Source organism: Babylonia areolata, chromosome 18 (genome assembly GCF_041734735.1).
Source record: "Babylonia areolata isolate BAREFJ2019XMU chromosome 18, ASM4173473v1, whole genome shotgun sequence".
In the NCBI taxonomy this organism is placed as follows: domain Eukaryota; kingdom Metazoa; phylum Mollusca; class Gastropoda; order Neogastropoda; family Buccinidae; genus Babylonia; species Babylonia areolata.
The window spans coordinates 26,086,819-26,112,265 of record NC_134893.1 but is presented as its reverse complement, the minus strand read 5'-3'; positions in this window follow the sequence as shown (position 1 = coordinate 26,112,265).

The window sequence follows — 25,447 nt, the reverse complement described above, 5'->3', positions numbered from 1 at the left end:
GCTGGCCAGCCTTGCTTCACAGGTGGATATGGAGTCCATGTTTTCTGTTCTGGAATTTAGTGATGCTGACCTTGTCATCGTCGGGCTGTGGTCGGCTACTTCATCTTTACCAAACATGTAAGAATGGCATAATGTAGAATGTTGTCTAAATGCTCACCTACGCCATTTGTCCAGTCTGGAACATTGGCTGATAAACAGCGCTCTCGATCCAATCCAGTCCTATGCTAATCATTCCACATGTCCCCAGGTGCGTCCTGTCCTGTTTATGCCAGCCCCCAGGTCACCCCACCATGTATTTCTTGGACCTCCCCACGTTCCCCTATGCGTTCCGGGTGACGGCTTGTTTTGTGACACTGGATTCAGGCTTGTGGGGCGTGTCGCCGATCCATCTCCAGCATCTTTGGAGAATCTGTTATGCAGCCCGCTGTCTTGTTCGTGCCCATATTTCTTCATTAGTGATTCTGTCTGGCCAGCGAATCAAAGGAATCTCTCTTTGTCAGGTGAAGGTTTGGTTTCTCTTCATGACAGTGACAGTGGTTCTCCAGATCTTCTCCATACAGTAGGACAGGCTCCAGTAAACTGATGAAGATCCCGATCTTAATGATAATGTGTGCGATCTGTGGATCACACACATTCTTCAGCTGATGGAAAGCCGCCCTTGCCTTGCAAATACAGGTTATGATATCAGCATCTTTTACACCCTGCTTGTTAATAATGCTGCCAAGGTATGTGAAACTCTCCACTTCTTCTAGCACTATACCTTTCAGCTTGATGGGTGTTGCGTTTGCTGCATTGACGTTGAGGATCTTGCTCTTCCCTCTATGAGTTGTGGTCCAGGCAAGCTGTGGTTTCCACAACAGTGCCGGTCTTTTTAAGCATATGTTGTTGGGGGTGGAAGTGAAGGGCCAGATCGTGTCTGCAAAGTCAAGGTCGTCCAACTGTGCCCAAGGTGTCCACTGATGCCATTTTACTTCTGGGCTTGGAAGTCTTCATAAACCAGTCCATCACAACCAGGAACAGGAAAGGCACCAGCAAGCATCCTTCCCTCTCTCCTGTCTTTATTTGGAAGGCTTCTGTGAGTTGTTGGCCATGGACCAACCTGCAGGTCATTCCTTGATATGAGTTCTGGGTGATGTTCGGAATCTTCTGTGGCACATCATAGAGTCTCAGCAGTTTCCAGAGGGTACGTCTGTCCACGCTGTTGGGTACCTTATCGTCGTCAATGAAGTTGACGTAGCAGAGAAGCGAGTTCCACTCAAGAAACTGTTCCAAGATAATGTACTGTATTGCTGTCTGGTCAGTGCAGGATCTGCAGGATCTTCAGGATCCTAACGAAACATAGTTTGCTGATCTCGGAGCTGGGGGCCGACAGCGTCCTTCATACTGTTCAATGGGACACAACTGCACACTTTGCTGGTGACGGACACCTGTATTACCCCTCTGTAGTTTCAGCAAGAGCTCAGGTCACCTTTTTTTTCGAGAGCTTCATGAGATAGCGCTCTGTACACTCTAGGGACTTCCTCCTCTTCCCAGGTCTGGCTAAGCAGTGGGTAGAGATCTCCAATCTCACTGTCAATCTTTAGCGCCTCTGTCGGAGTATTGTCTGGTCCTGCAAACTATGGACCTTCAGAGTTGCAGATTGCAGCCATTTCTTAGCTGCTTGGCAGTCTTTGGATCTCTTCTTTTGTAGGCATCTCAGTCAATCAACAGGTCACTGCCAGCTGACTGGAACTCTGGTGGTTCCTGTGGGGCTGGTCTGCTCAGCAGTTCCTCAAAATGCTCCACCTATCTGTTCCTCCGCCCCTCTTTGTCTGATATTGTTTTCCCTTCCTTGTCCTTTACTACTACTAATAATAATAATCATGGCCTGGCTTCGCTGACGAAGATCTAGGAAGGGCGTTGTCCACGTCTGATGCAGGCACGCTCATGGCTGACAAGGCCAATGCGGGAAAAGCAGAGTCGGCCGCAGCGGTTGCAAGGGAAAGTCTGGTCTGGGTTCGCGGCTGCAGCGTCGTGGTTCTTCCTCCTTCTGCGTTTGTCCTCAAGGCTGGCCCTGCGGTTATTTTCGAAGAAGGAGACAGCTTGGTGGATGGTGCGTCGCCAGGTCTCTCGATCAGCGGCTACTGCGGACCACTGGCGATGGTCAATGTGACAGGCACCAAGAGCTTTCTTCAAGGAATCTTTGTATCTCTTCTTGGGTGCTCCTCTGTCACGGTGGCCAGTGGACAGTTCGCCATACAGCGCGATCTTGGGCAGGCGGTGGTCCTCCATCCTGGACACGTGCCCTGCCCAACGTAGCTGGGTCTTTAGCAGCACTGCCTCGATGCTGATAGTCTTTGCCTGCTCCAGGACCTCGACATTTGTGATGTAGTCACTCCAGTGGATGCTGAGGATGGTGCGAAGGCAGCACTGGTGAAAGCGATCAAGCAGTCGTATGTGGTGCCGGTAGGTGACCCAGGTTTCGGAGCCATACAACAGGGTGGGCAGTACAACAGCTCTGTACATGCTGATCTTTGTGTCTTTCTTCAGGTGTTTGTTGTTCCACACTCTCTTGTACAGCCTGCCGAATGCGCTGTTTGCCTTTGCAAGTCTGTTGTCGATCTCCTTGTCGATCTTGGCGTCAGACGAGATGGTGCAGCCTAGGTAGCTGAACTGGTGGACCGACTTCAGCTCTGTCTCACCGATGTTGATGTGAGGAGCGTGGAATTCTTCCCGTGGGGCAGGCTGGTGGAGAACTTCCGTCTTTTTCAGACTGACTTCTAGGCCGAAGAGCTGCGCAGCCTCTGCGAAGCAGGACGTTATACACTGCAGGGCCGCTTCTGTATGGGCGACGAGGGCAGCATCGTCGGCAAACAGAAGCTCTCTGATGAGTTGCTCCAGTGTCTTGGTGTGGGCCTGTAGCCGCCTCAGGTTGAATAGGCTGCCATCAGTGCGGTATCTGATGAAGATACCGTCGTCGTCGCCAAGATCTTCAGTGGCCTGTTGGAGCATCATGCTGAAGAAGATCGTGAAGAGGGTCGGCGCGAGGACACAACCTTGTTTCACTCCATTTCCAATTGGGAAGGGCTCCGAAAGGTCGTTGCTGTGTCTGACCTGTCCACGCTGTTCCTCATGTAGTTGGATGACCATGCTGAGGAATTTGGGGGGACGTTTCATGATCTCCCACAGACCTTTTCTGCTCACGGTGTCGAAAGCTTTCGTGAGATCGACGAATGTCGCATACAGTCCTTTGTTCTGTTCCCGACATTTTTCTTGTAGCTGTCTGAGAACGAAGACCATGTCAGTGGTGCCTCTGTTGGCTCTAAAGCCACACTGACTCTCTGGGAGATGTTCTTCGGCGATAGTAGGCACCAGCCGATTTAGGAGGACTCTGGCGAGGATCTTGCCTGCGATGGAGAGCAGAGTTATCCCCCTGTAGTTGGAGCAGTCCGACTTTTCTCCCTTGTTTTTATACAGGGTGATGATGACTGCGTCACGGAGGTCCTGTGGTAGTTTGCCTTGCTCCCAGCAGCAGACAAAGAGGTTGTGGAGTTTGGAGTGTAGTGCTGGGCCTCCATTCTTCCACGCCTCCGGCGGAATTCCGTCAACCCCTGCTGCCTTGCCACATTTCAGCTGTTCAATGGCCTTGACAGTTTCTTCTAGGGTTGGTAGCTCGTCCAGTTGCAATTTCACTGGCTGTTGTGGGATGCGGAGAATTGCCGAGTCTTGAACCGTGCAGTTGGCGCTGAAGAGGGCCTGGAAATGTTCCGACCACCTGTTCAGGATCGACGTCTTGTCTGTGAAGAGCGCCTGCCCGTCTGCGCTGCGCAAAGGACTCTGGACCTGGTATGAGGGACCGTACACCGCCTTCAAGGCTTCGTATAAGCCCCGGTAGTCACCAGTGTCTGCACAAAGCTGAGCCCTCTCTGCCAGGTTGGTCCACCACCCATTTTGAATCTCACGAAGCTTGCGCTGGAGGTTGCTGCATATGAGCCGGAAGGTTGCTTTCTTCACCGGACAAGACGGTTGTGCAAGGTGAGCCTGGTGGGCTGATCTCTTCTTCGCCAGCAATTCTTGGATCTCCTGGTTGTTTTCGTCAAACCAGTCCTTGTTCTTTTTCGACGAGAACCCTAGGACTTCTTCAGAGGACTGCAGGATGGCTGATTTCAGCTGTGCCCATAGTGCTTCTGGAGAGGGGTCTGTGGGGCAACTGGGGTCTTCAAGTTTGTCCTGAAGCTTCGCCTGGAATTCAGCTTTCACTTCAGCTGACTGAAAGTTGCCGACCTGGAATTTCTTCCTAGGAGCTCCTCCTTTCTTTGGTTTGGGCTTGAAGTGGAGCCTGAGCTTGCTGCGGACGAGGCGGTGGTCAGTATGACACTCTGCGCTGGGCATCACTCGGGTGTGTAGGACGTCTCGTACGTCTCTCTGGCGCATCAGGATGTAATCAATGAGGTGCCAATGTTTGGACCGAGGATGCATCCACGTTGTCTTCAGGCTGTCCTTCTGCTGGAAAATGGTGTTGGTGATGGTAAACTGCTGCTCTGCACAGAACTCGAGAAGAAGGCGCCCATTGTCGTTGCAATTACCAACGCCATGCTTGCCAAGGACTCCTTTCCAGGCTTCTGAATCTTGGCCAACTCTAGCATTGAAGTCGCCAAGGATAATGACCTTGTCGTCAGCAGGGGTGTTCTGAACGAGGTTGCGCAGATCAGTGTAAAACTTGACCTTTTCTGTGGGGTCCGCTTGAAGGGTTGGAGCGTACACGCTGAACAGAGTGGCATGCTGTTTGTTCCGTAGTGGGAGGCGCATGGACATAATTCGGTCTGAGTGTCCTGCTGGCAGGTTTTCAAGCTTGGAGGCAATGGTGCTCCTGACCATAAAGCCTACGCCATAAAGGTGTCTCTCGGTCTCTGGCTTGCCTGACCAGTAGAGGGTGTACCCAGCGCCGTGTTCCTGGAGGCTGCCTTGCCCTGCAAAGCGGACTTCGCTGACGGCAGCAATGTCAATGTTCAGTCTCTGAAGTTCGTGTGCGACTAGAGCGGAACGCCTTTCTGGGTGGTTGCTGTCTGCAGAGTCACGCATGGTTCGGATGTTCCAGCATGCTACCTTTAGTCCTTTTGCACCTCATTGTGAGGCAGGTGCCGGCCTTTTCTTCTCTATTGTTGTTCGACCGCGTTTGGAGATGCCCTGTTGACCGCGGCTAGCCAACTGGGGGGTATGGAGATGAGCATTTGTTTGGACCACCTTTTCTAGGCCCCTCTCCGTGTGGAGCAAGCAGTGCTGTCCCTAGAAAAGGCTGCTTGGTCGTTCAGGGTGCTGCCGAGTGATGCTGTCACCTCCGGGTCAACAATCAGGCGACAAATATCCTGAACCGCCTGCATGCAGGATTGGAACTGCGGCTTCCAGTGACATCTTCCACCTGCCGTTTTCGCCCCTTTCCCATCGCTACAGGGCTTGGAATAGTTGGTGGCGCGGACGTGGACGTGTCCTTCAAGCCTGCGCAACGGAATTTTTAGGTGGAGTGCAGTGTGCGCAGTACTGGCCCCACCCTTTACACCCGTGGTTCATCTGCCATAGCCTAGCAAGCTGGGACGGTGACAGTGAGGTCCTCAGGTCGTAGGTTTTATATCAGACTGTCCTTGTCCTAGCCTCTGGCTCAAAAACCTTCCTCGGAGGCACGGGGGCGCGGCTACTGAAAGTCGGGACATGGCCATGGACCCAGGGTCAATGCATGTCGAGACTGTCCTGCATTCCTTAGCACTTCATGGGTTTTACTTTAGACTTTTCCTTGTCTTAGATGGACTGCCTTCCCAGGCTGTCGAGCTCCATCTGCCCACATGTGACAGGTAGCACAGGGTTACATGGTACCTGTGGCAGGTAGAGACCTGACCTGACATTGACTACTGAGCTCTTAGAGAGAGATGGTGACATTACTCTTTATTATTATTACTATTATTATTATTATTATTATTATTATTATTATTATTATTAATACTACTACTAATAATAATAATAATAATAGTAATAATAATAAAGAGTAATGTCACCATCTCTCTCTAAGAGCTCAGGGTCCTTTACATGAAGAAAGTTACAAATTACATAAATCATTCATGATCACTCTTTCAGGGTTGTTCCAAATATGAAGAGCATCAAAGAGGAAAGAACGTTCTTTACAGGTCTCTCTGGTTTGCCGAACTTTCCTGACAGTTTCTTGATGGTGGCATAGAGATCCTCTATATGTCCTTGGTGAACTGCTTTTTCTGCTTCTGTTGCCAGTGTCTTCTTGTACCTGCACTTGTCTTTCTTGACGCCCCTCTTGATGTTTCTGTTCACTGCACAATACTCTACCTGTGCCTTTACTTTTCTGGATTGTGTGCGACTCTTGTGATCACCGTCGTCTTCAATTTGCTCTCTTCTATCGATTCCAAGATTTCTGCTAAGATTTTCTTTGGCTGTGTTTCGTGGGGCTCACCATTTCCTGACAAGGTGATGTTACTGCTCCCTTCACCCCATTCCACTTCTCGCCGATGGTTTCATCTTCTATCGGGTCTTGCAAGATCTGGAACGTGTTTGAGAGTGAGGTCTAGGTATTTCTAGCTTGACTGAGTCCATCAGGTGTTGTAGCGCTGGCTTTGGTTGCTCACCCAGTACAGTTCCATTTCAACTTGAGCGTCAAGGGCGACAAGAAGATGGTCTGAAGCAATGTCAGCTCCTCGTTTGACCCGTTCTCCATTGACATTTCTGTTGATGCTGTGATTGAAAAAGCTTCCATTGATGACCAGGTTGTCTATGGTGACAAGTGACAACACAAAACCTTTACCACCAGTCTAAAAATCCCCATTGAACACATTTTTCCAACAGGTTTATAACATGAAAAGATTCACCATAGGGAGAACTTCAGAATTTCAATATGAATCAGAAAAAAGTTACTGTAATAAAGAGGAAATGAACATGAATGCCACAGTGAAATATTTTTGCACTTCTGATTATCATTCTACTTTATATATTTGTGTGATTTATGTATCTGTCCAATGAACTGTTAGTATGCATGCGTGTATATACGTGCATGCATGTGTGTGTGTGTGTGTGTGTGTGTGTGTGTGTGTGTGTGTTTACATCACAATCTGCAGGTATAAGAACATGTGGCAGTGGGTAGACAAAACTATGGCTTACTATCTGAACATTGAAGGCCCAACCATATCGTCTCCGTGTTTTGTGGTCAACTTAGCCAAGCAGCCATTACGCCTTACTGTAGTGTCTTGCAGTAGTCTTCTAAAGGCGGACTTTCTCTGCCAACATCGTCATCCTGATTCTCATCATTCATCACAAAACGCACAGGAACCCTCTCAACGAATTGCCCAAGCCTTCCCGGCGTCACCACTATCGTCCTCATTTTCAAGTTCCTCCTCTCTTCCGCCTTCTATCAGAATTTCCCGAAACATTAGTCTGACGCCCATGAAACTTGATTTGACCAGATGCGCAGCCAACCACAGCACCCATCTGTTTTTGGCTTTTGATCCTTTGTCCTCCTGTTGGCCACACGGGGCAGAGGTTATGGCTGTCACAATACGTCCACCTGTGTTCATGTGCAGCAGTGCTGTGGGTCATGTGCCCTTCACCTTGGTGTGTGACCATCAGCACGACTGCAGGGATGGTAGTGACGAGAAGTTCTGTGTCTCCTTTCCCTGTCATACCAGTGTGCAATTCAAGTGTAGAAACAAGCAGGTGAGTTTTCGAGCATTAAATTTGAATGAGAAACATAACGAGTAAGTGGAATTTGATTGAGAAGCACAACGAGTATAGCGTTTTATGCTAAATGTATTGATAATAGCGATAAATACCCAATTGTTACCTTATATATATATATATATATATATATATCTCGAGCTCAGTTTACTTATCTGCCAAAGAAATAACGAATCCCGACAAAATCATTTTTGCACGGCAAGCCTTCATTTTCTAATCCTGAGCAATGTGTCAGTTACCGACACGTCAAAAACCTGATTCAAATGCATTTTTATTGTTGACGAAAATTTCAAATAAACACAGACGTTTTATCTGCACAAACCCGTTTCTACCTATTGTCCATTGCAGTGTATTTCCCGTTCAGTGCGTTGTGATGGAAGTGAGCAGTGTTTGGATGGATCCGATGAACTTGGGTGCTCACGTATTTCTACCACAGCCATGATCAACATCAAAACTCTTTCTCCCCCTGCACTGGTTGAAATGGACGGACGAGGACACTTCACCATTGCCCCACTACCCAGCAACTCCACTTTCTGCCCAGACACTCACTTCCAGTGTGCTGATGATGGCTACTGTCTGCCTGTCTATGTGCTGTGCAATGGAGTGTATGACTGCCCACAACATGAAGACGAGATGACGTGTGACAACAGTCAGTGTCCAGGCTTCTATCGCTGCCGGGCTTCCACTGTCTGTGTGCATACTGACCACTTGTGTGATGGTCAGTTCCAGTGTCCACAGCGTGATGACGAACTGCTGTGCAATGCTACCTGTCCACACAGCTGTGTCTGCTATGGTCTGGCTTTCTTCTGCTCACAGCCATTCTCGGCTGGTGACTTTCCGGATCTGAAGTTTCTGGAGGCACGTGGAAGTTACCTGTCACCACACTCCATTTGTGACAACAAAATGCTGATTCACTTAGGTTTAGCAGACTGTAACATAAATGATTTGCCATACCTCGCCTTGCCCAATCTGCATGTTCTTGATCTAAGTGACAACAGTTTAACTGCTTTGAACGATGATAATCTTACTTCCCTTGTTAATCTCCAATTTCTGAATATGTCAGGTAACCCTTTGCAATCGATGTTCAATGGGTTTCAAATGAATTTTTTCCCATCAGTTCTTAGACTCTCCTTGTCAAATATTCAAATAGCATCTCTTGATGCAAATACATTTTCAAAATTTCCTGAACTTCGTGACATAAACCTAGCTAACTGTGCCATCAAGCACATTTTAGGAGATTTCAATGGTAACAAAAAGCTGCAAACTATTGATTTGTCTAATTCGCCAATAGCTTCTTTCCATTGGAACGTATTTCAAGGATTGCAAAGCTTACAAAACGTGAAAGCAAGTAACTACAAGTTGTGCTGCCAAGCGATACTTCCAGAACACTTCAATTCCATTACCTGTCTAGCACCTATAGATACAGTATCGTCTTGTGGATCCCTATTACGTTTGAAGTCTTTTCGTGCTGGATTTTCAATCTACGCTATGTTGGCCTTATTTGGCAATTTCAGTAAATTTCTGTATCTTGTGCTTAGTAGGAAAGTGGCTGATGGACAAGGAGTTGATATATTTATTTCACATTTAGAGATTTCAGACTTTTGCATGGGTGTGTACCTTGCAATTATTAGTACGACAGACGCTGTTTACCAAGATACTTATCTCTGGGAGGACGTGGTCTGGAAAACGAGTGTTGTGTGTAAACTAGCGGGCTTTCTTTCCTTGCTATCCAGTCAAGTGTCAGCATTCATTATGTGTCTGATCACTGTGGACAGGTTCGTTGTTATTCGATTTCCGTGTAAAAGCAATATGCAATTCAGTAAAAGGTCAACACATTCTATTTGTTGTGTTGCATGGATTCTTGGTGTGATGTTAGCCACTGTTCCCATGCTGCCTTGGATGCAGTATGGGCAGTTCTATGGCCAGTCTGGTATTTGCAGTCCTTTTCAATATTTTTCTAAGAAACACTTTAAGGGGCACAGCTACACCTTTAGTGTTATGGTCATTGCCAATGTTGTCATCAGTGCTGCGACAAGTGTTTGCCAAGGCCTCATTTCCTTGTCCATGCCTGTAACTTTGATTGCTTTTTCCCACAACTCTGTTCAGTGTCAGGACATTGTGCTTGCCCGGTGTGTGGCTACAGTTGTGATGACTGACGTGCTACGCTGGTTTCTTGTGGGATTTGCTGGTTTGATGGAAGCTGGTGGCCTTCATCTTCCTGATGACCTTGGTGTTTTCCTTGCAGTGTTCATTCTGCCCTTCAGTGCAGCTGTCAACCCTCTGCTCTACACTCTCAGCACAATTCTGGAGAAACGACGTCTGGAACAACAAAAACGTATTGTCAAGAAACTTATCAACCAGTTAAAAATTAAAGCAAATTAAAGGGAATTAAAAATATCGGTACATACTCGGAATATAAAAATCCTGCTGAAGATAAATGTTAGTTATCTATCTACCAAGCACATCAAAGAGTTGTGGGAGAACATGAACTGGGCTTATCTGGAGCTGATGCACACATGAACTCTCCATCAATTTTATCTGGGTATAAAATTCTAATCATATAGCTATGAAATTCTAATTATTACAAAATTTGTTTTCAGTGACATAATTATGTGGGATTTGCTTCTTCTGGTTCGATTTTCTTTTCTTTTCTTTTCTTTTGTTTTACTAAAAAGACGTATCTTTTCCTAATCATTTTAACATATTTTATAATAGATTGTTTAATAAGAAGATTGTGAATGTTTTATTCCTGATGCTTAGCAATATTTTCCCCATCATTGTTGTGAGATTCCTGTTCATTCACTGAAGCCCTCCATTCACAGTGCACAAGAGAACCGCATGTTGTTGTCCAGACTGTCAGTTCACGAAAGACCGAGCGACCATCAAGACACTGTAGTACCACCAACGTTTCCCTACCTTGTATCAATGCCTGAGACATGTTTTCTATTGCAACCTGAATCTTACTCTTAGCTAATCAACTGATAGCACGTGTTCTTGAGGTTGCAACTTTATCGATAGCAGTGTGTTCGTGTGGGGAAATAGTTGACTTTTAGTGCATCGTGTGAAAGTGATCGGGAGAAAAAAGGAAAGTAAAGGAAATGGCTCTTTCCAAAACGAATGCATGTGCTTCAAGCAGATACCAAAAGTCCCTACTAGAACTGGGATCAAATGACGAAGGAAATTAATGTCATTTACAAACATTTCCTCTGTGCCACCATCACAAAATGAACCATCTCTCTGAGGTATATTTCACAATGTTCAGTGTCCCTCTCAGAAAACGGATAAACATGGAGGAGATTGTCGCCAGCAAGAAGAAAAGAAAATGGGAGTCTGACCCAGACACTGATCTTCTGAAAAGTAACGACAAGGGAGAGTGACGGAGACACTGTAACCAATGATAAAGAAGCAGAGGAGCTGAAGAGGGAATGATTCCGCCCAAACCTACTTGAGTATCAAGAAGATTACGACGTTTTTTGCGGATATTGAGCCACTCTGGAGCAAGGTCATTCGAGTGAGAGTTCAGATCAAAGCTGACGGATAAGAAAAAAACATACTTTGGGAGTTCCCACAGCAATCCAGGAAGCACTACAGCCCCAAAACCCTATGCACGAAAAGCAGACATTCCCATGATGACCACACAAAAATCCCTTTCCAAGGCAGCAGTAGCCATGACACAGTACACTGACCAGTTGTTGAAGGTCAAAAGCTCTATCACCATACCAAAGCAATATTCAATTGCTGCAGTACTTTGTCTTCAGCATCACAGAGCTCTCCGACTTACTATTGCCTTAACAGGTCACGTAAATCGATACCAATTAAGAAAACGGAAGGATGTGTATCACCAGTGTCTTCCCCGTGAATTACCTGGCATCTGTGCACCACACATGGTCATACCCCAATTCTCCAGTACAGAGTGGACTTTCATAAGTCATAACAGGAAGCCCGGGAATCATAGAAACTGGGGCAGAATAAGAGAAGCCAGCCATAGAGGTCGAATGCAGGCCACAGGCAGACAGACAGTTGCGGGGCTATTTTTGGAGGAAGCATGGAAGCAGGGGACAATCTCCAAAGTCAAAGCCCAAAGAAACAGAGCCACCTACAGTAACACAGACCCACACTGATTTGCCTAGATATCAGGCCAGTCACTTTGAGTTTTGCTTGTCCCTTCTGAGAATGTGCCTTGGAAAAAAGCATGAACAGGTGGTAAGTATAAAAGAAAAATTCAGCCATTGGGAAGAATTTACCTCCGTACACAAACTCACACACACACACACACACACACTGACCTGTTGGAATGTTGTGCAAACTGCAGTGGGTCTAACTGACAGCCTGTGAGAGATCTTAAGAATGAAAGCATGAAACCCAAATCAAATTATGCCGCTTGTATCTAAACCGACTACAAAGGGGACATTTCAGGGCTGAGCAAGATATCCAGCATAGCTGGGTATGACGTTGAATGATATGTACTCCATGCTTTGTGCCATATGCATGATCCCCTGCACCTGGCAAGATATATCCAACAGCTACGTGATGGGGGTCTGTCGTTTGGCTAACAAGCAATCGGCGATATGCTACCAATGAAAACACTAACTACTATGGCTAGCAATCGAAATTTTGAGCTCCAATGTAGTTACAAACCACAGCAGTGATATCATTTCGACCTGTTGATGAATCAGACAATGAAAACTAAAGCATTTTACAGCTAAATACATGTAACCCAGCATCCATGCAGGCTGCTCGTTTCGAGGGAACTCGATATATGTGTATGTGTGTATGTAGAGGTAAGGGTTGAGATGAAGATGACCAGGAAGAGGTGGGTAGAATGGACTACCACTGCCACTGCCTCCACTGCCAATAGCAAAAACAATAGCGATAAAAAAAATCACCCAATGTATATGTGTTCCCGTTACATGATCCCATTCGTGTAAGCAAGTGTGCATTGTGCAATTATATCATCCTATTCGTGTTAGCAAGTGTGCATTGTGCAATTAAATACACACAACAGAAATTCCTGCACATAAGTACAACAGCTCTAAACGTCTGTCGTCATATTCCATGCCTACCAACACCTCTAACGTGCATGGCGTGGCGCCAAAGGTCTGGCACCTGCGGAGATGGTGAGAGACAACTCTGCACTGACAAGCACTACCCCTGAGTTGAACTCTTCACTCGTGTGGAACCGGCATGTCACAGATTGCAAGAGTCCACACACCAAACTGAACTGGATTAAAGGAATGGTCGAACTTGACATCCTCCCATTGAAAAGCAACACCATTATATATTGCGTTGTCAAACTTCAAGCACATGCGATCGCCGCTACAATGAAAATCTCTGACCCTGTCTACAGAATTGTTCTTCATCGTGTTCCATGCCATGCTCCTTTCACAAATCTCTGTGTAAAGGTAAGTGATGAGAACATGCCCTACGGCGCGTCTGGTGTTTTGCTTTTTGAAATGTGTGTCACAGATAGGACGAAGTACCCGCTACAGGTGTTTTCCTACTCAGGAGACGTGTTACTTCAGTTCGCTGTGGATTATAATCTCGCGGTTCTGGACCCTCACCACTCATCGTTCCTCTTGGAGTTTGAAATGCTTCCATCAGTCTCCGTGCCCCGGCCCAGTCTGGACATCAACTCTACAGCAGGTGACACTGTTATCATTATCATCATCATAAGTAGTAGTAATATTACTGCTAGTAATAGTAGTAGTAGGTTGCTAGGTTGCTACTGTTATTGCTGTTGTGTTGTTGATCTTCTTCTTGTATCGGTGTTATTGTACTTGTTGCATTGTGTGCGTGAATCTTCGTGCATCCTCGCATGCCCCCAGTCGGTATCTGTAGCATCAGAAGTAGGAGCAGCAGCAGCAGCAGAAGTAGTAGTAGCAGTAGTAGTATATTTTCAATTTTTGAACTTTCTCTGACAGAAAAATAAATCTTAAAATGGGGAAAGGGTTGGGCTGCGGGATGGTGCTCGGGAGAAGATGCATATGAATCTGTGTGTGTGTGTGCGTGTGTGTGTGTGTGTGTGTGTGTGTGTGTGTGTGTGTGTGTGTGTGTGTGTGTGTGTGTGTGTGTTTGAAGTCACATCGCAACATGTGTTACTTATTTCTAAAATCATTTCCTATCCTTAGGCTCCATCCAGTCTCCAGGCTGGCACACTGGGGACGTCTACCCAGTCAACACACTCATCTGTCTGATGATAGCCAATCGGACATCCACCAACACGGCCACCATGGTCAGTTTCGTTGACATTCAGATGGAAGCGCTGGACAGGCTTTGTCAAAAAGATTACATCGCTTTGTTTTCAAGTTCAGGATGTGTGGGCGACAGAATCTGGCTCTCATGTAGAGCCCCTTTTCCTCGTCCTACCATATCCATCGCTAGCCAGTTACATCTTCTCTTTGTTTCTGATTACCGATATGCCCCACCCTCTTTGGGTTTCAAACTGGTCATCACCGAACATGATACACAGTCGTTGCCACACACACTCTCTGACGGTAAATGGAACTGTTCCGTTCCTCACTGGCCTGCCTTTCAGGTCCACTTCCCTTGCAATCTGCACATGGATTGTCTCTGGGGAGAGGACGAACAGCCCTGTTTCTACACAAGCAGTACCTGTGGTGTAGGTCAGATCACTGTCAACGGAAGGTGTTTTACGTACGTCAAACCTTCAACGAAGCTAACTTGGTATGACGCGTTTGATGCCTGCTTGACACGAGGAGCACAGCTGGCCAGCCTTGCTTCACAGGAGGATGTGGAGTCCTTGTTTTCTGTTCTGGAATTTAGTGATGCTGACCTTGTCGTCGTCGGGCTGTGGTCAGCATCATCAGATACTCCTTACATGTGAGTAGTTAATGGACCTTGGGAAATTTCATTTATCTACTAGCTAAATTTTCATTGAACCCTGATAACAAGCTGCGCTTGTTAAACTCCTTCAAAAAGGGAGAGACAGAGACAAGGACAGAGAAAGAAAGAGCGAGAGGGAGAGACAAAGACAGGGATGCAAATATAACATTTAAAAAGTCTGTGTGTATGGGAGAGAGACGCACTGAGACTGAGAGAGACAGAAACAGAAAGAGAATGGGACAGGATAAATTCATTTCCTCTTTAAGTTTTTTTTCAGCTAGAGAATTTTTATATTGGTCGAGGTGAGTTAGCACTGTAGATTTATGAAGCTATCAATATTTCATGATTATAACTTGATCCTTAAACCAATATTAACATTCCAAGAGTACACACAAGGTGCACGCTCAAGGAGTATAGTCATTTTTCCTCCGTTGTTTTCAATTTGACACTGTCTGGGTGGTCTTATATTTTCCCAACGTTGTTTTGTTCTGGTTCCTTTCATTTCTTTCATGTGTGTCATGACTCCTTCTCTCTTCCTGTTTCTGTCTCTCTTTGTCTCCGTCTCTGTCTGAGTTTCACAGGTATCAGAACATGTGGCAGTGGATAGACACAACCATCGCCTATCATCTCGACATCCAGGGTCCTGAAGCCACACCCCGCTGTGCTGCCCTGAACCTGACCGCATCGCGTTCACACAACATGTCCGTGGTACCTTGCGACCTGCCCCTTTCAGCCCACTACCTCTGCCATGTAGTCAAGGTGGAAGACTTGCCAAAACAGTCACCACAGTACTCGTCACAAAGCTCAACATCCTCGCGCCCATCTTTATCAACAAACCAGACGTCCTGGCTTTCATCAGTGAATCTGGCATCTAACCCCAGAGATCTTTATCTGATCGTGTGTCCAGCCGGTCATAGAACTCGTCGTTTTTTGGCGTGTGACCCTTTCGTGTCTTGCTGGTCAGGAGACAAGGAGAGGTCATCCTGTTCGGCCTCTCTGACACCACTGCCGCCCATGTTCACGTGCAGCAACCAACTGGAGCACGTGCCGTATACGTTGGTGTGCGATCACAGAGATGACTGCTGGGATGTCAGTGATGAGACTTTCTGCCTGTTCCCATCATGCGATTCCACGGACCATTTTGAATGTGGTGGTCAGCAGGTAATGTCTTTCAGCCCAGCAGAAGTCACAGCTTCCTGTTCTCAGATAATGCAAAAGAACGTAAACACTGTTCCAATATTAAAATGAATATATTCAATCAAATTAGCATTACTGGTTACTAACAATGCAACAAACAAAAAGGGAAACATATGATCATCAGCCTCCATGACATATCATTGACCAGTTTTGTTTCACATGGCGTCTGTATTCTGACAAGAAAAGAGGTGCCTATTCACTGTATTATCTGATGGAGTCTCCCGTCGGACCGACGGATGAGTAGGCAGGCAGGCCTATCTGTCGATGTGTGTCCTCATATGAGAGAAGAGGCCGATTCCGGATGCGCAGCACTTCTCGCAGTGTTGCAAGTTCACGGTGGCCTTCCTTCAGCTGGCCATACAAAAGCATCTTCGGGATCCTGCTGTCTGTCATGCGGACAACGTGTCCTGTCCAGCGTAGCTGGCACTGGATAAGCAGGCTTTCGATGCTGGGCAAGCCGCTCCTCTCTAGGACCTGGAGGTTGGAGACCCTGTCTTGCCACTTTATGCTGAGGATCTTTCGTAGGCATCTCTGGTGAAACTGCTCAAGTTGTTGAATGTGACGGCGATACGTCGTCCATGTTTCACAGCAGTACAACAAGGTGGTCAGCACAACAGCTCTGTAGGTTTTGATTTTGGTGCTGAGCCTGATGCCTTTGTTGTTCCACAGCCTGTTGTTGAGTCTGCCAAAGGCGGAGCTGGCCTTGGCGATGCGCAACGTCACTTCTGCATCAAGGGCTCCGTTGCTGCATAGGGTGCTGCCCAGGTAGCAAAACGTGTCGACTGACTTGATCTCTGTGTCATCGATCTTGATTGCAGGTGGGAGGGGGGGGGCACTGGCGTTCTGTGAGCTAACTGGTTGCTACATGGACTCAGTCTTGCTGAGGCTGATGGTGAGTCGGAAGCGCGCCTGCAGGAGGTTCAGAACCTGTCCATAATGAACTGCATGTCCTCATGGGTGTGCGCAGCAACCGCGCAGTCATCAGCGAAGAGGAACTCTCTCAACAGTACTTCAAACGCCTTGGACCTAGTATGGAGTCGCCACAAGTTGAAACGTTTGCCATCTGTGCGAAACTGAATGTAGATGCCCCGGTCACAGTCTTGGAAGGCGTCAATCAGCATGGCAGAGAAGAGAATGGAGAACAGTATGGGTGCCAGGACGCAACCCTGCTTTACTCCATTTACCACAGGGAACTGATCCGACATGTCAGTAATTTTCCTGTACTCTCGCCTGCATGCTATCGGTGAATGACGCAATCAGCTGGATTAGGCTCTCTGGGCAGCCGAACGTTAGGAGGATCTTCCACAGACCATGGCGGTTCACCGTGTCAAAGGCCTTAGTCAGGTCTACAAAGACCATGTGGAGCTCCTTGTTCTGCTCACGGCACTTCTCTTGCATCTGGCTTACGGCAAACACCATGTCACATGTTCCCCTGCCTGAGCGGAAGCCGCACTGTGCTTCAGGGATGACAGTGTTTGGAGACGTGGTCAACCAGTCTGTTCAGTATGATGCGGGCGAAGATCTTGCCGGCGATGCAGAGGAGAGAGCTTCCACGGTGGTTATCGCAAGATGTTTTGTCTCCTTTCAGTTTGTAAATGTGGACAAATGAAGCATCCTTGAAATCCTGGGGGACCTCCCCTCTCTCCCAGATAGACTGGAACAGGGCGGTCCAGCTTGTCTGTCAGCACCTCACCTCCATACTTGTAGATGTCAGCCTGGATTCCATCCGCTCCTGGTGCTTTTCCTGACGTTGTCAGCTTTAGGGCCTTCTGTGTCTCGGCCTTGGTGGGAGGGGCAGTTAGCGAGTCATCGACTGGTAGCTGTGGGAGGGCTGCAATTGCCTCATCAGATACGGACGAGTCCCTGTTGAGGAGGGTGTTGAAGTGCTCTGCCCAGCGGGCGAGGATATCTTTCTTAACTGTCAGGAGGGTGGTCTGGTCCAAGGCCCAGACAGGGGTTGATCCTGTTACTCTCGGCCCATACACAGCTCGGAGACCATCATGGAAGGTCTTCATGTCGTGAGCATCAGCGCTAGCTCATCGTTCTGACATTAGCCTGGTTGCCTGACCAGCACAGGTGACTTTTTTTTTTTTAGTGAGGAGTTGTGCAGTCCCTTCCCCACTCCCTCGTCTACCGACGCTCACAGTCCCACAGGTGCAGATACTGCCACGTGTAGGACGGCCTCGGCAGGTGCAGGTTTTTTCTTCGGAGTTCCGTCTCCTAGGAGGACTTCTAGCCAAGGATAAGAGCTCCCCCTGCCCTTTGGTCCTCCTCTTCCGCATTCACAGCCGTTGGGAATGGTTTCCTCTGCCTGGTCCGTCATTGGGAGACTTCACATGCGGAAGGTAGTACTGTGTCACATGGTACCAGTAGCAAGGGCTATGCCCCTGACCTGACTGACAATCAGGCCCCTGACCTGACTATCATTACAAGACATAAAATCATGAATACTGACAAAGTAAATCCCACATACAATAATCACAGTCACACACATGCAATGATCACAGTAGACATAAAAAATACGAAGTTTAGCTCAGAGTAAACCACACATACAATAATTACAGCCTTACACATGCAGCAATAACAAAAGTTCAACAAATGACGCTGACGAACACATTTTTCAAAGAATTGAAACAGCAGTCTAAGGGAAGCAATTCATTCAGCGAAAGAGTTTTCATGGTTGTATCCCATAGAACGAATGTGAAAATACCGATGTCGCACCATAGAAATTTCCCAGCTTGTAAGCTTAGGTAACGCAACAGATGGGTAAATTAAAAATAATTTCTCTTGCTCCGGCAAGATGGGATCGATGGACTTAATATAGATTCCGGGGAGGGGACAGGATCCACAATTTCTGGCACAGTGGACATTTTATTACGTTATCAATGATGCTTTCCAGTTTCATTTACACATGTCAAATCCTTTTTTATACCAGTGAAAAATACGTTGAAGGTTTAATGTTAATTATTCACACTCTTTCAATGTGTCCTGGTTCGTAAAGACAAGCATGTGGCAGCGTGCTCCTCGAAACCGATGGAAGAAAAATATCCGATTTTATTGTAATCTGGACACTGCTAAACTTTAACATTTTGTTTTCTGTTGCCGTCTCTCTTTACTATCATCTTTCACTACATTTAAGTCATTGCTTTTTCAACTACATTTGTTGATGTCAATGAAACTTGGGTTACAGTGTATACCACGCCATCTGCGTTGTGATGGAATTACGCAATGTTTGGATGAATCTGATGAAGTCAGATGTCCCTCTGTGATGACCACTGGGAAGATCAATATCAAGACCCTGCCTCCTCCAGCACTTGTTACTTTGGACGGACGAGGAAATTTCGCCAATGCCCCACTAGCCAGCAACTCCTCTTCCTGCCCAGACACTCACTTCCAGTGTGCTGATGATGGCTACTGTCTGCCTGTCTATGTGCTGTGCAATGGAGTGTATGACTGCCCACAACATGAAGACGAGATGACGTGTGACAACAGTCAGTGTCCAGGCTTCTATCGCTGCCGGGCTTCCACTGTCTGTGTGCATGCTGACCACTTGTGTGACGGTCAGTTCCAGTGTCCACAGCGTGATGACGAACTGCTGTGCAATGCTACCTGTCCACACAGCTGTGTCTGCTATGGTCTGGCTTTCTTCTGCTCACAGCCATTCTCGGCTGGTGACTTTCCGGATCTGAAGTTTCTGGAGGCACGTGGGAGTGGCATGTTACTTGGCAGGTTACGACAAAACAAGATGCTGATTCATTTAAGTCTCGTACAGTGTGGCATCGATAACATTCCTCGTGTGAAGTTACTTAATCTGCGTGCACTTGATCTGAGTGACAACTCTCTGGTCGTCTTGAATGATAGTGATATTTCCCATTTCCCAAATCTCCAATCCCTGCGTCTGTCAGGTAATCCACTGATACAACTATTCATAGACACACGGGAGAGGACTTTTCTATCCATTCGTATTCTGTATCTGTCTCGAATTCATATACCTTTCCTTGACACACACATACTTTCAAAATTTCCTGGTCTCCGTGAACTGTACATGGCAGATTGTGGTATAAATCACATATCAGACGCAGGTTTTCGTGGACTGACACAACTACAAAAACTGGATCTTACCAACTCTCCAGTGGCTCAGTTTCCAAGAAATATTTTCCAGGGACTGAAACAATTGCAAAGCATTCAAGCAGACAATTACAGGCTGTGTTGTGAGGCCACACTCCCTAAAGACTTCAATACAGCCAACTGTATGGCACCTGTGAATGAGGCTTCTTCGTGTGAGGCATTACTGCGTCTGGATGTGTTTCGGATATTTCTTTACATCATTGCTTTCCTTTCATTGCTTGGAAATCTGAGCAGCTTTTTTTACCGGGTGATATTCACTAAATCATCTTTGGAAACTGGCTTCAAGGTTTTTGTCACCCATCTGAGTGTGTCTGATTTCTGCATGGGTGTGTATCTCGCCATCATTGGCACAGCAGACCTGGTTTACCGAGGTGTTTATCTCTGGGAGGATGTGGTCTGGAAAACGAGTGCTATATGTAAACTGGCAGGCTTCCTTTCCTTGCTATCCAGTCAAGTGTCAGCCTTCATTATCTGTCTGATCACTGTGGACAGGTTCGTTGCTATCCGCTTTCCGTTTTCTCCACACCTGCATTTCAAGAACAGATCTGCACATGCTGTTTGTGGTGCAGTGTGGTTTGTAGGTTTGATCTTAGCTGCCGTTCCTCTGCTGCCGCAACTATCACACTGGCAGTTTTATGGTCAGACTGGTATTTGTATCCCTTTGCCTGTCACACAGAATGACTTTGAGGGTCACAGTTATGCCTTTGGTGTCATGATTATTTTAAACTTTGTCATCTTCTTGATAATTGCTGTGGGCCAAGGCCTCATCTACTGGTCCATGCGAGCCAATATGATGAACCTGTGTGATAAGAATCGCCAGTCTCAGGACATGGCGGTTGCTCGACGCCTTGCGACAGTTGTGTTGTCGGATTTCTTCTGCTGGTTCCCCATAGGACTTCTTGGACTCTTGGCTTCCAACGGCATTCCCATTCCTGGTGACGTCAACGTTGCCATGGCCATTTTCATCCTGCCATTCAATTCTGCTCTCAACCCTTCCCTCTACACCCTCAACACCATACTGGAAAAACGACGTCTCTTACGGCAGAGATACCTGGAGCAGAAATTGCTGGAGGATATAAAGGCACAGTCACTCAGCACCGTGGCTAATGGTTCAAATGAGATGGCAATGTGTGAAGGTAGCAACTAGTTTCAAGAACTTATACTCGACTACTCATAAATGTCCTTTTAGGAAACCATAAATAGTAAGTTGTATTTCCTTTCTTCCAAGTACACATTGCTTCTTCTTTTCTTATCCCCAACCTTCTTCTTCTTCTTCTCTTGCTTCTTCTATAAATTCGACTTTGCCATTCTCGTGAAACGCCAGATATCACACTTCATTTACATCACCAAAGGTACACACAAACACACGCACGCACGGATGCACGCACACACACACACACACACACACACACACACACACACACACACACACACACGCACGCACGCACGCACGCACGCGCGCGCAAACACACACATAAACACACACACACACACACACACACACACACACACACACACACACACACACACACACACAAAGAACATGCATGTAGGGCACAGTCAATGATGGCTACATCTGAATAATGAGACATTAGGTCATTTCTGGACGACGGATGTGACTGCCCTGCGCTCAGAGCGTCGGACGTTTGTCTGTTGAGTACGTGTGGCCCGCGGTTCGAACTGCAGGAGCGGCTGCTGAGTTAAGGATTGCCTTTTGTTTTTCACTCACCCCCATTCCTCGCAGGTAAATATCGTAGTAGACCTGCTAACACCTTAATCCTCTTCGCTTGAAGAATACATTTAGCTATCAAGTCTTCTTTGTTTCTTTCGCCAAACAATGAAACTTGGTATGTAAAGAAAGAGAGAGAGAGGGAGAGAGCGATAGTTTCCAGTCCGTTCATAACAATATCACACACAAACTATTATTTACCAATGATCGTTCCCGGCAAAAAGATTCCGTTGTATCTTGGCCGTTCCTCGTCGTCGATTTGTTTTCCTTTTTTTTTTCTTCTTCTTCTTTTTTTTCTTCTATTTCTATTTATCCCAAAGAGATAATTTCTACTTATCGCAGACCCCTTCCTACTATGAAATCTGTTGAACCCGAATCACCCTTTACCGATCTTTGCTGAAGTGGTTGAGGGCTTTTCCAAATATGTGAAAAGTGTTGTTTTTTATGTTCCGTTTCCTTTCCGTTCCGACATACTAGACATTGTTTTTAAAATGTGTGTGACAAGTACGATGCAAAATCTTTCGCTCTGCACGAGGGTCACAATATCTTCGCGAGAGAAGACGGCTGCAACTCCCACCTTCACTCGTACGTATGAAGGCAACTATGCTCCCTTTTTCAAGGGTGTGCATGCTAGGTGTTTCCTTGTTTCTATAACCCACCGAACGCTGACGTGGAATGCAGGATCTTCAATGTGCGAGTTTGACCCACTGCATGCGTATACGCACAAAGTGGGTTGGCACTAGAAGATCTGTACATTTGTTCACCCTGAAGATCGGAAAAATCTCCACCCTTCATCCACCAGGTGCGCCGAAACCGTCGATGAACTCAGGAGACCTGGGTGAGAATCCAGCTCTCTTGTCACGTCGAATGAATTGTTTCAAAACAAAATGTAGCGACACGTTTTAAACGGATTCATCTGTCACAGAGAATTCATGTGGAGAGTTGGGTGATAATAACATGTGTGGGCACAATGCAATCGAGGTTAACTGCATTTTGCGCTAGCAAAATTATCTGTCGCAACCCCCCTCTGTCCCGTGCTCTCTTTGCCTCTGTGGCACACACACACACACACACACACACACACACACACCTTTAAGTGCTCCACATCGCGCAATAGCACAAGAAGTGGGACAATCGCATTGATTTCGTTAAAGGTGCCGATACACGAATCGTTTCCTCGCAGTACAAATTCAGAACTATATGATATATCGAAACTTCATGTGAAACGTTCTAGCTTTCCACACATGCGCAGCAGAAACTGGAAAACATGACATCGGACTGAAATACCAGTCAGACTTCAATAGCTGGTCGCAGGGAATATTGAAAAAATAAATTGTCGCGGAAGTAGCGAGTGTGGGATTCGATCCTGTATAGTTCATATTGTCTTGCTTCCCGGGTGGACGCGTTACCACAAGGCCACTATTCCACGTTTCACGTTTTTTGTTCAGAGAAAAGGGGTGGGGGTAGCAGAGGCGGATGTGGAGAAGAGGGAGGTGTACTGTGACCACAAGGAAATACAGACAGATGTGTTCGTTCCCGTGTTAAGAGATTCAAGTCCTCCATTCTGATTGTCATCACCTGTAGCAGGGACGGTGACAGTTTCAGTTTCAGTTTCAGTAGCTCAAGGAGGCGTCACTGCGTTCGGACAAATCCATATACGCTACACCACATCTGCCAAGCAGATGCCTGACCAGCAGCGTAACCCAACGCGCTTAGTCAGGCCTTGAGAGAAAAAAGGCTGAATAAATAATAGACAAATATATAAAATAAAATAAAAATAACTACTACCAATACTAATAATATGTATAAGGCGCAAAAACGTGATGAAGTCAACTATGAGCGTCCAAAAATAAATAAATAAATAATAATTATAATATAAAAAGTAGTAATAATAATAATAATAATAAATAAATAATAAATAAATAAATAAAGACAATGATGATAAATAAGCAAATAAATGTAAAACATGGAGACACACATTCACACATACATCCACATATGCATAATAGATATGCACCAAACATGCAGTTTCACAGACATGAAAGCACAGTCAAATACACATAAACGTACATGAGCCCCAACACACACACACACACACACACATTACCCTGCACCTTCTCTACCCCCCTCCTCCACACACTCATTTCTAGGCTACGTATCGCAGCTTCCACGGCACGTGTGGTTCGTCCGTCGGGATCGACGAGGATCATCTAGTCATCCTGGGGGTGGGTGGGTTGGGCTCTGTGGGTGCGCAGATGACTGGTTAGGCCAATTCGCGCCCGGAAGGTTTTGACGCAGTGTGGACAGGGGATGGTGGCGGCTGTCGAGGACTTGCTGGCACTACTTTTCCTGGCCTGTCTGCGTTGCTCTGCTGCAGCGATTCTATTGGCCTCACAGGATTTGGCGCCTTTGTGGACAGCTGAACGCCACTTTGGTCTGTCCATTGCATTCAGCTCCCATGTGTCGTGGCTGATGTTGAAGGCCTTCAGAGAAGCTTTCATAGTGTCTTTGAAGCGCTTCTTTTGGCCTCCATGGGAGCGCTTGCCATGTTGGAGTTCGCCGTATAGCAGTTTCTTGGGGAGCCGGTGGTCTGGCATGTGAACTACATGGCCTGCCCAGCGCAGCTGGGCCTGCATCAAGATGGTGTAGATGCTGGGCAAGTTTGCACGAGTGAGCACCTCTGTGTCAGGGATCTTCTCTTGCCACTTTATGCCGAGAAGATTTCTGAGGCTGGTGGTGTGGAAGTGGTTCAGCTTTTTGGCGTGGCGTTTGTAGACCGTCCATGATTCACATCCATAGAGCAGTGTGGTGAGAACTATGGCCTTGTATACTTTGAGCTCCGTCTCCAGGGTGATGCCTCTCCTGTTCCAAACGTTCTTATGGAGTCTGCCGAAGGCAGCGCTGGCTTTGGCGAGACTGGCATTCACCTCGTCGTCGATAACAACTGTGCGAGAGAGTGTACCCAGGTATGTGAACTTGTCCACCGCATTCAGTCGTTGCCCGTTGATGAAGATGTTTGGCTCCACGGCACACACACACACACACACACACACACACACACACACACACACACACACACACACACACACACACACACACAGAGAGAGAGAGAGAGAGAGAGAGATGAACACTTACTTGTACAAGCACACACACATACGCCCATATCCCCCACCCCCACACACATATATACAAAGATATATATATATATATATACACACCCGCACGTTCCAATATTCCGTTGCTCCCATAGTGTAGGCATGCATACACACATATACCTCATCCTCTACCCCCCTCCCCCCACTCCCCGCATCCCCCCCTCACACACACACACACACACACACACACACACACACACTTGTGTACACTTACACCCTCGCGCATGCACAAACGCACTCAAACACACAGACCCACACATACACACAAACACACACATACACACACGCACAGAGGCTGCCACTGATTGGTCGCAAGAGGGATGGGAAAAGATCTCTGATGCCAAGAACGTGGCGTCTAGTGTGTTGCTCAGTCTACTGTATTTGGAAAAGCCCACAGAGACTCTGTTCCGTTTTGAAAAAATTTGCGCAATGTTGGTTTGGAAATGATGCCGATATTTGTTTGATTTGCAAAGCATCATGCTCTACCTTTCATAGTAGACTTACGGCCGCTCCCTCTCTCTGCTTTTATTTCTTTGGGGCGATCGATGGTGTGATGGCCTTGTACCTGTTCTTTTTGACATTCTTTGACTTTTCTGAGGATTTCCGATTTTCCTAGATGTAGGCCGCTCGTTGTTGTTGCGTTGCCAGCAAGTCTGTCAGCTCGCTCATT